The following is an 8341-nucleotide window of genomic DNA, read 5'->3' as shown; positions in this document are numbered from 1 at the left end:
TATCATTATTGTCATCATTATTATTATTATCAGGAAAGGAGAAAAAGGTTTTGGATATAAGGTAAATAACCAAGGATCTCTGCTATTATCTTTCTGGGTGATCTAAGCAAACCAAACAATTGAAGGGCACTGAGCATACCCCAAGAGTAAGGATGGATTCGCAGAGACATATGTACACATCTAGTCTGATTTTCTAAATTGTTGTTTGCCTCCTAAGCCAAACTTACTCGCCATTATTTATCTACCTATTATCGATTATTCATTTATAATACCAGAACTTTATGCCGCTGAAGTACTAATAACAAGAGTCTAAGATCACATTTCATCGACTGAATTTTTCTTTGTAGGTAAAATAATAACACAGTGGGACTAACAGAGGATGCAGTTATTCCAATGATGTTTCTTTTGATGCCTTTGAGCCAACATTTCAGTCTTCTCCTTTTTTTTTTTTTTTTAATCACCTTAAGGATCTTTGGCACAATTTTCACTTGCTCTCGATATTGACCAGTCTTGAGTCCCTCAGAGCACTAGGCAAAATCCATTCACCTGGTTTCCTTTCTTTATTTTCATACCTTTATCTTCCCAGGTTTATTGAATTTGGGTTCACTTACAGAAACCCAACTTTTTCAGTATCAAAATATATACTAATAGAATCCACTTCCCCTTCCTTTAACTTGCCCTCAGCTGCTGAGGACTGGCCTTAGGCGGATCTCAGGCTATTAATCCTGCTAGTAATAATATTAACACTTATTTAACTTTTTCAGTGTCCTTGACAAAGACTTCAAAATATCATCTCATTTAATTTTCACAAGAACCTTACCAGGCAAGAACTATTGTATATCTTTTACAAAGGAGGGAAGTTAAACCTAGAAAGTTTAATAAAACTTTTATTAAGGTCACAGACGTGGTGTGGACAGGAGCTGAGATTTGATATCAAAAGGTTAATCCCAATTCACATGTCTTCAACAAAATGCTGGTGGCCAATCGCTATCTGAGACCCGCCTTTTAACCTCCTGCCAACTTCCCTGTCTTTCACTCTGGTATCTGTTATGTGTTGATTGTCATGGGCACTCAGGTAGGTCTAGACTGTAGCCCAGCTACCACTCTTCAGCTCCAGGATGCTCAGTCACAAGAACTGGGTATAACTAAGTGATTTCCCCTCCTTACTTCTAACCAATTTCCTAAGTATAGTTCCAGTTTCTCTGCCTTTGACCCCTAAGCTGTGTAATGAAATATGATATCACAACCACTGCTTTTTTTTTTTAAGATTTTATTTATTTGAAAAGTAGGGGCAGAAGGAGAGGGAAAGAGAAAATCCCTTTGGTGCTGAGTACAAAGATCAACTCAGGGCTCAATCCCATGACCCTGAAATCATGACCTGAGCCAAAACCAAGAGTTGGACACCTAACCAACTGAGCCACCCAGGTGCCCCATATCACAACCACTTCTTAACAGACCAACCCTCCTGAAATACTATTTCAAATTGTTGGTACATTTTGAAGACATTTTTCAATCGGCTATTTTCTCAGAGTTAACCTGAGGATCCAAAATAATTTTTGCCAACTTTACCCCAAAGTATTTAATGAATTTCTACTGCTTTCAATGTATTTATCCCCATAGAGATTTTTAAAAATCAAAGTCAAGGATTTGAACAACTTTATGCCAATTAACTTGTAAACTTGAAAAGAAATGGACACTCTTTAAAAGAAAATTATAAATTAGCAAAATTTTACTCAAGAATAATTTGAAGTCTGGAAGTAATTGTGAAAATCAAACTTTAATTAGCCAAAAGATCCACTCCTATGCTTACCCAGTTTTGATAATGCAGTGAACTATTTTCCCTTTGCATTCCCCTCAAGTGCTTAATGTTCATATCTATATACTGAGATTTCTCTCTCTTTTCTTTTAACTTTTTTAATGTATTGAACCATATCTTGAATCCAAATTATCTGGTATTTATCTGTCTTTGTAGTAGGAAGGTGTAAGTTTTTCACATCAGTCCAATCTACTATAGTGACCACAAATCATTAGATCTCTATATATTTTTTACTCTAAGGTTTGTAAATACTTTAAATATGCTAAATCTATATTAGGACTCTCCAATATTATTTGCATTAAGTAAGTGCATTTCATTACAGTTCCCCATATTTTTGGAGAATTTATTGAAGCTCTCAAAGTAATATTATACACTTTATTTAAGAAATCCTGATGCAGACTTTTTCTATATTTAAGAATTTCCCAAAATTGTGCACAGCAGCATTCCAGTAGACTCTACTTAAGAAAGAAGAGTTCAGGGTCAAGTATCACGTAAAGAACATCTCTTTTAGAGAGTCACAACGCACACCACTATACTGAAAGCTAGAGGATATCTTCCAATAACGAAGCCTGTTTCACTTTGCTCAAATGCATGTACTGCTTGTCGAATGAAGGAATTCTTCATTTATTTTGAATAACCCCCATGAAATAGTTTGTGGGAAATACTGTCATCTCTAAAAAGTATTCAAAACACATGAGGCAGGCATCCTTTAATGTAGCTTCATCTATCAAATAAGTCTCCTTCTGCTTTTCCATCAAGCTCATTAAAATATTATTCAGAAATCTCAGATCATGTAACCATCCAGGAGGAAATTACGTCTAGTAGAAATGGGCTTCAATTCTGTATTCCTAAGGACCCATTTTAAAAGCTATTCTTAAAATGACCATGCAAGAAACGTATGGGATATAGAGAATGCTAGCTTCTAGGAACACTACATACGTAGAGAGTACAAGAGCACACTTTGTTTTGCCTTAGCTTTTCAACAGGAATAAGTGAGTCATATTGAAAGATACTTCCTTTTCATGCATTTTGGTTCCTTTTTTTCTGAGAAGATGACCCCCAAATTAGAGGACTATGATTGGAAGGTTATGGGGAGTTGTAAACGATTTTGTTCTCAGTCTGACATAACTCTTAAATTCTTCAGTATGGAACAGTATCTAATACTAGCAGAAGAGTTGCTTGTAGTGCTTAGATAAAATGATTACTGACAAAACATTTCCCCATGGTCATAGTGCTGGAGGGACTAGTACTCTACACCCTCTGGGGTGCTCAGTCTGAACAGCTGCAGAAACTGAATTTTCAGTGGGGGGACCGTTGCGTATGAAAAATCACACATCACACACACACCATTTACAACAGCATGGATGCTGAGCACTGTACACTTTCATATGTTGTTACCTTATGCAGTTTTTGTATTCCTTGACAACCCTCAGGAATAGCTACCCCAGTGGAGATAATCTTCCGATTTCATTAGTAACAAAACATTGCTTATCAAGGTAGCTAAATAAACTCTTATTATATTTAAAGCAATTTGTATCAGTGCCGTGTCCACCCTGTGGTCATAGAGGGAGGCTACTTGGACAGCTGCCTGGCTGGAAAGCAGGCTTTTGTAGATCACTGATTCTCAAATGGACAAAAAAAATGTACAAAATTTGCTTAGAACCAAAGGTTTGTCAAGAGAAATGGTGTCTGTGAGGAAAAGACTGCACAAATAGCCTCTTAGCAGCCAGAAGTACTACATACCCAAAGGAAACTATAAGCTTTTCGTCCAGATGCTAGATAAGCTTGCCAAGGAACCATATGCTGCCGCTGGAAGAATATTTTCGCAATTTGGCATCTGGATCATAGAATTACGGTTCAATAGGGAAAATGAGAAGCATACGAAGACGAGGAGTAAGATAGTGTCCACACTGCATGAAAATCCAAGGTATACAAAGGTGAATTTCAAATGTCATTTTAATGGAGAGGAGATTTAATTAATTGCTCTGACTACCGTTTAAAAGATTTAAGTGGACACAAAGGCTCTTTCTTTTGGAAATAAAGGAATGAGATTAGAGAATTAATATTATAGAGCATCAGTAGCATAACTTTTTGTTGTTGTTTTGTTTAAATCTGATAAACCAGAAACTGTAAGACAGAGAGATTTGGTACAATAGAGGATTTTTTTTTTTTTTTTGGCCTATTGGTTTCACTCTTTTCCTTTAATTATTTCTGTATTCTACCTTACTTTTCAGGACAAAATAAGTTTAGTGAAATAACTAACTTTTCACTTTTGTTTCATTTTGTTTTTGTTTCTAGGTTATCTGGTATAAAACGTGGCTCACCAGGTCACTGTACTAAAAAGCCTGACACTCATTTTGAAACAGCATTCAGCACCAAGAAAAAAAGGAGTGAAAAGGAATTGATTTCGGCTGATATATTGGGTAGCAAAATGAGATGTGAAGGCTCCATAATTATTTGGATGTGAGATCAATAGACACATTCAAACGGGCAACAAACAAACAAAACAAAACAAACATTGCACCAAGAATTTAATTTAGTCACATTATATTGGTATAAATGTGTCCTTTTGAAAGAGAATGTTGAAGTTTATACAATTTTGTGAGAGGAAGCAGCAGATATCCTAGAATTTAATTCTAATTCTCACCTTTGGACTATTATACTCTAGGGGCTAATTAATAGCACTTAAAATTTTCTGTCCCTAGTTGTAGTAGCTAGTCTGTCATAGGTCAGTATATCTGCTTGAAACAGCTGAAACACTTTCATGTTAAGAAATCTTGGGATAACGCATGGAAAGGGTCAGACATTTCTTTGCCCTTTGCCTTACCCCTACTTTAGAAATAGATTCCATGTTTTTTAATTACAACAGAGGTTGTCACTACAATAATGAGTTCTGTATCTGCATTTGGTTTCAAATTCAGATAGATAATGGAGGTTAGAGAAGGTAAAATTTTTCTCTGGCTGCGTTTACATGTTGCCAAAACAACTCTTCTTTTCAGTCAATTTAGGGGGAAAAATCAGTGAGATAATTTATTTGTTGTCAGGTAGCAACCAATTGACAGAATTTCCGACCTCTGACCAGTTTAATATTGTGTAAAACACAATTACATCAGGTGGATTATTTCAGTTAATTCTCTCTGTTTCCATTACTAATCTCCATTTATCTTGCTCATATCTGGTTCTAAAAGCAGCTAATTCATTGCAAACTACTTTATAACTTTCATTTTGAGTTCATTCATGTCATATTATGATTGTGACCAGTAGGGCAGATCTTGGAGTCCCCATTTTTCAGATTAAAAATATTGACCCAAATGGAAGGTAAACGATTTCTACAAAGTCATTTAACTAGAAGCACAACATGGGTCATCTGATTTCTAGACCAACACACACACACACACACACACACACACACACACACACACACACACACTTAATTTTATCCTTTAAGTAATTCTATACAACTGTTTCCATAGTGGAAAAATTAATGAGATTTTCAATTTGATTATACAGTACCAAATACGCATCTTGTGGAATTAGTCTTTAGACTAAATTGATCAGTTTTAACATATATGTATATATATTATACATATGCATATATGCACATATATACATATATGCACATATATGTATATATATAATATGCTAACTTAATAAAACTTTTACTTTGTTATGTGTGTAAAAATGCAGGATTTTTTCTTATAAAATTATTTGATATAATAGATTTTGTACATTTCTGGGGTTTTGTTATTTATAGATGTCAAAATGATGCATTTAAGAGGATCTAAATAGCTGTACATCTAGTTTTTTTTAAGATTTTATTTATTTATTTGTCAGAGAGAGAGAGCACAAGCAGGGGGAGGGGCAGACAGAAGGTGAAGCAGACTCCCTGCTGAGCAAGGAGCCCAATGCAGGACTTGATCCCAGGACCCTGGGATCATGACCTGAGCCGAAGGCAGACACTTAACAACTGAGCCACCCAGACGTCCCACATCTGGTCATTATTAAGGTTAAATGATTGTCAATAGTTAATAAGATTAAAAGTTTGTTTAACGCTTGCGTGAAGAGTAGAAAGATAAGGACCGAAGATTTAAAGAAAATGAATTTTTTTTAAAAGGTTAAAATTATAGATAACAAACACATCTGATTTCACCAAGCTAACAATCTATTTTTCCCATAAAATTCTTTCTAATCTAAATTTAAACCATTTTTTCCTGCTGTAAGTCCTCGGTCTGATTCACATCTGATTTATGGAAGTCATGCAGGTGAGTCACAGGTTGGTGAATCTTATTCAACTTTTGGAAGCTACATTATAAACCTAGGTGCAGAAATGTAGAGTTTTTTTTGTTACTATCACTGTTGTTCCTGCTTTGCATTATGTGAGACTCTATTTATACTGGACCCCAAACCACTCCGTAAACATACATGATTTGAATATTTTTCTGGGAGTAGGGCAGAAAACATTTGTGTCTAAGGCACAAAGATAAATTCTCTACTGAAAAAGGAATTGCAAAGTTTGATAACTTTGTTTCTTTCAGTGTTTCTACTTCACAGCATACAACAAATATGCATTGTATCTCTAGTTATCTGTGATGATGTTGGTGTCTCAAACTAGATGTTCAATGACATCCAACTGTCAACAAGAAGACGTTTAAAATTGTGCTCAGGGGACTTTCACTCATTCCCCCTCCTTTGTAAGCCTCTGCCACACAAATATGCATTATATTATTTATATATGAAGAGCATATGTTTGAGCAATACATGTTTTATGTATGTTGCCAAAGCCTGTTCCTAAAGAAAAATGCTTATTTAAAGCCATATAAAAATGTGAATATTTGGTATATTACTGTTATCTGCATAATATTTCCTTAATCTCCTAGCTTCAAGGGAGAAGTTTGGCCATTATAATAATATAATATTTCTTTATCCTCAGAATACAATTTTAGAGATTCTTACAATAAAAACAACCAAATGGAAACTCCAAATTATCATCAATACTCTCAATGTGTTCTTATATTAAAATTAAAGTCCCTGAAGAAAAGACAAGACTGGCTGCCTTCCAAGAATAGACTTGCATCTTCCCGCCTAAGCCATGTCACCATTCTTCGTTGCAGGCATTTGGGACATGAAGGGTGCTACGAGATTTGCCTGTCAAAAGAAGGCAACTGATGGTCCCTCCTTATAGCGATCCTTGAAAATCATTTTTTAAGCAAAATGTTAAATGCATTAACTTTGCTCTGATCTTGGGCACATCACTGCAAAGCCATTCTCAGGCAGGGATAATTGAAAGGTATGAATTTTTATATAGGTTTAGCTGTTAAAGTATTTTTCCAGAGGCAAAGCCAAAGGCTAAATGTGTGCCACACATTCACCTACCAGGCTGTGGGTTGGCCCCACAGCCTCAGCTCAGCGATCCACAAATGAACAGAGGGCTCATGACTGAGTTCTTGGCATAATTTATATGTGTCTTGTTTCTTTCATATGTACTTATTCTGCACATGTTCTTGGTTATGAAAGCTGGGACTGCTTCTAAACTTCAGTTTTAAGCCAGGAATAAATACAAAATGTTGCTAACTTAATCTATTTTCAGGCTATGTCTTTTTATTTATCAACATTGTAATTTTGTGTTACTAGTAATATATGCTGTGGTTTAAATTATGCCCCAACAGGTATCATTAGGATAGTCCACAGACTGTGGATCAATTGCATGATGCAAATTTACTGCTCTCCTACTTTAAATGAAAATGGATATTCAGCAGAGGGATCACAAACATTCCAAAGCAATTTGTTTGTAGTTTGATTCACTGAAATGCCGCTGGGCTTGACCTAACAAGACTCTCATGGCAAATTTCTGTTGTGTTTCATTCCCACATTCAGTGGACAGAATGCTAAGGCTGCCCCTTCCTTCCCTCTCTCAAAAGGGTGATACCACTGACAAGACCCAGGAGAAAAACCCTGTCTCTAATGAGGTTTTGATTCAGGAACCGTTTTTATTGATCATAACATCCTCATCTGATATTTGGCTCCTTGAAGACTCGATCACATCATATGAAGAGGTATATTTTCTGGAATAGATAGAGCCAATGAGTTTCTTCTTAAAAAAAAAAAATCAAAACCACAAACAAACGTCCATCTTCTTGCCTATATTCCTTTTTTTTAAAGATTTTATTTATTTATTTGAGAGAGAGAGAATGAGTGATAGAGAGCACGAGAGGGAAGAGGGTCAGAGGGAGAAGCAGACTCCCTGCTGAGCAGAGAGCCCGATGTGGGACTCGATCCCGGGACTCCAGGATCATGACCTGAGCTGAAGGCAGTCGCTTAACCAACTGAGCCACCCAGGTGCCCTGCCTATATTCCTTTTTAATATCCCGTGTACTTTGTCGAAGGGCACATTTTCAAAAATGAAAAGCTGTCTTTGTGGGCAACAACCCTAATATTTAAGCTATTATTTAAAAAATAAGGATGTGAGTTTTAAATGTTGTTTTTAGCAATCATTAGCTACATGGCATAGGACGATTTATGATCAAT

This window comes from Eumetopias jubatus, unplaced genomic scaffold (genome assembly GCF_037043125.1).
Source record: "Eumetopias jubatus isolate StellerSeaLion01/CBP00866 unplaced genomic scaffold, mEumJub1_p1.0 scaffold_2, whole genome shotgun sequence".
Taxonomy (NCBI): domain Eukaryota; kingdom Metazoa; phylum Chordata; class Mammalia; order Carnivora; family Otariidae; genus Eumetopias; species Eumetopias jubatus.
This window is presented reverse-complemented; position numbering follows the sequence as displayed.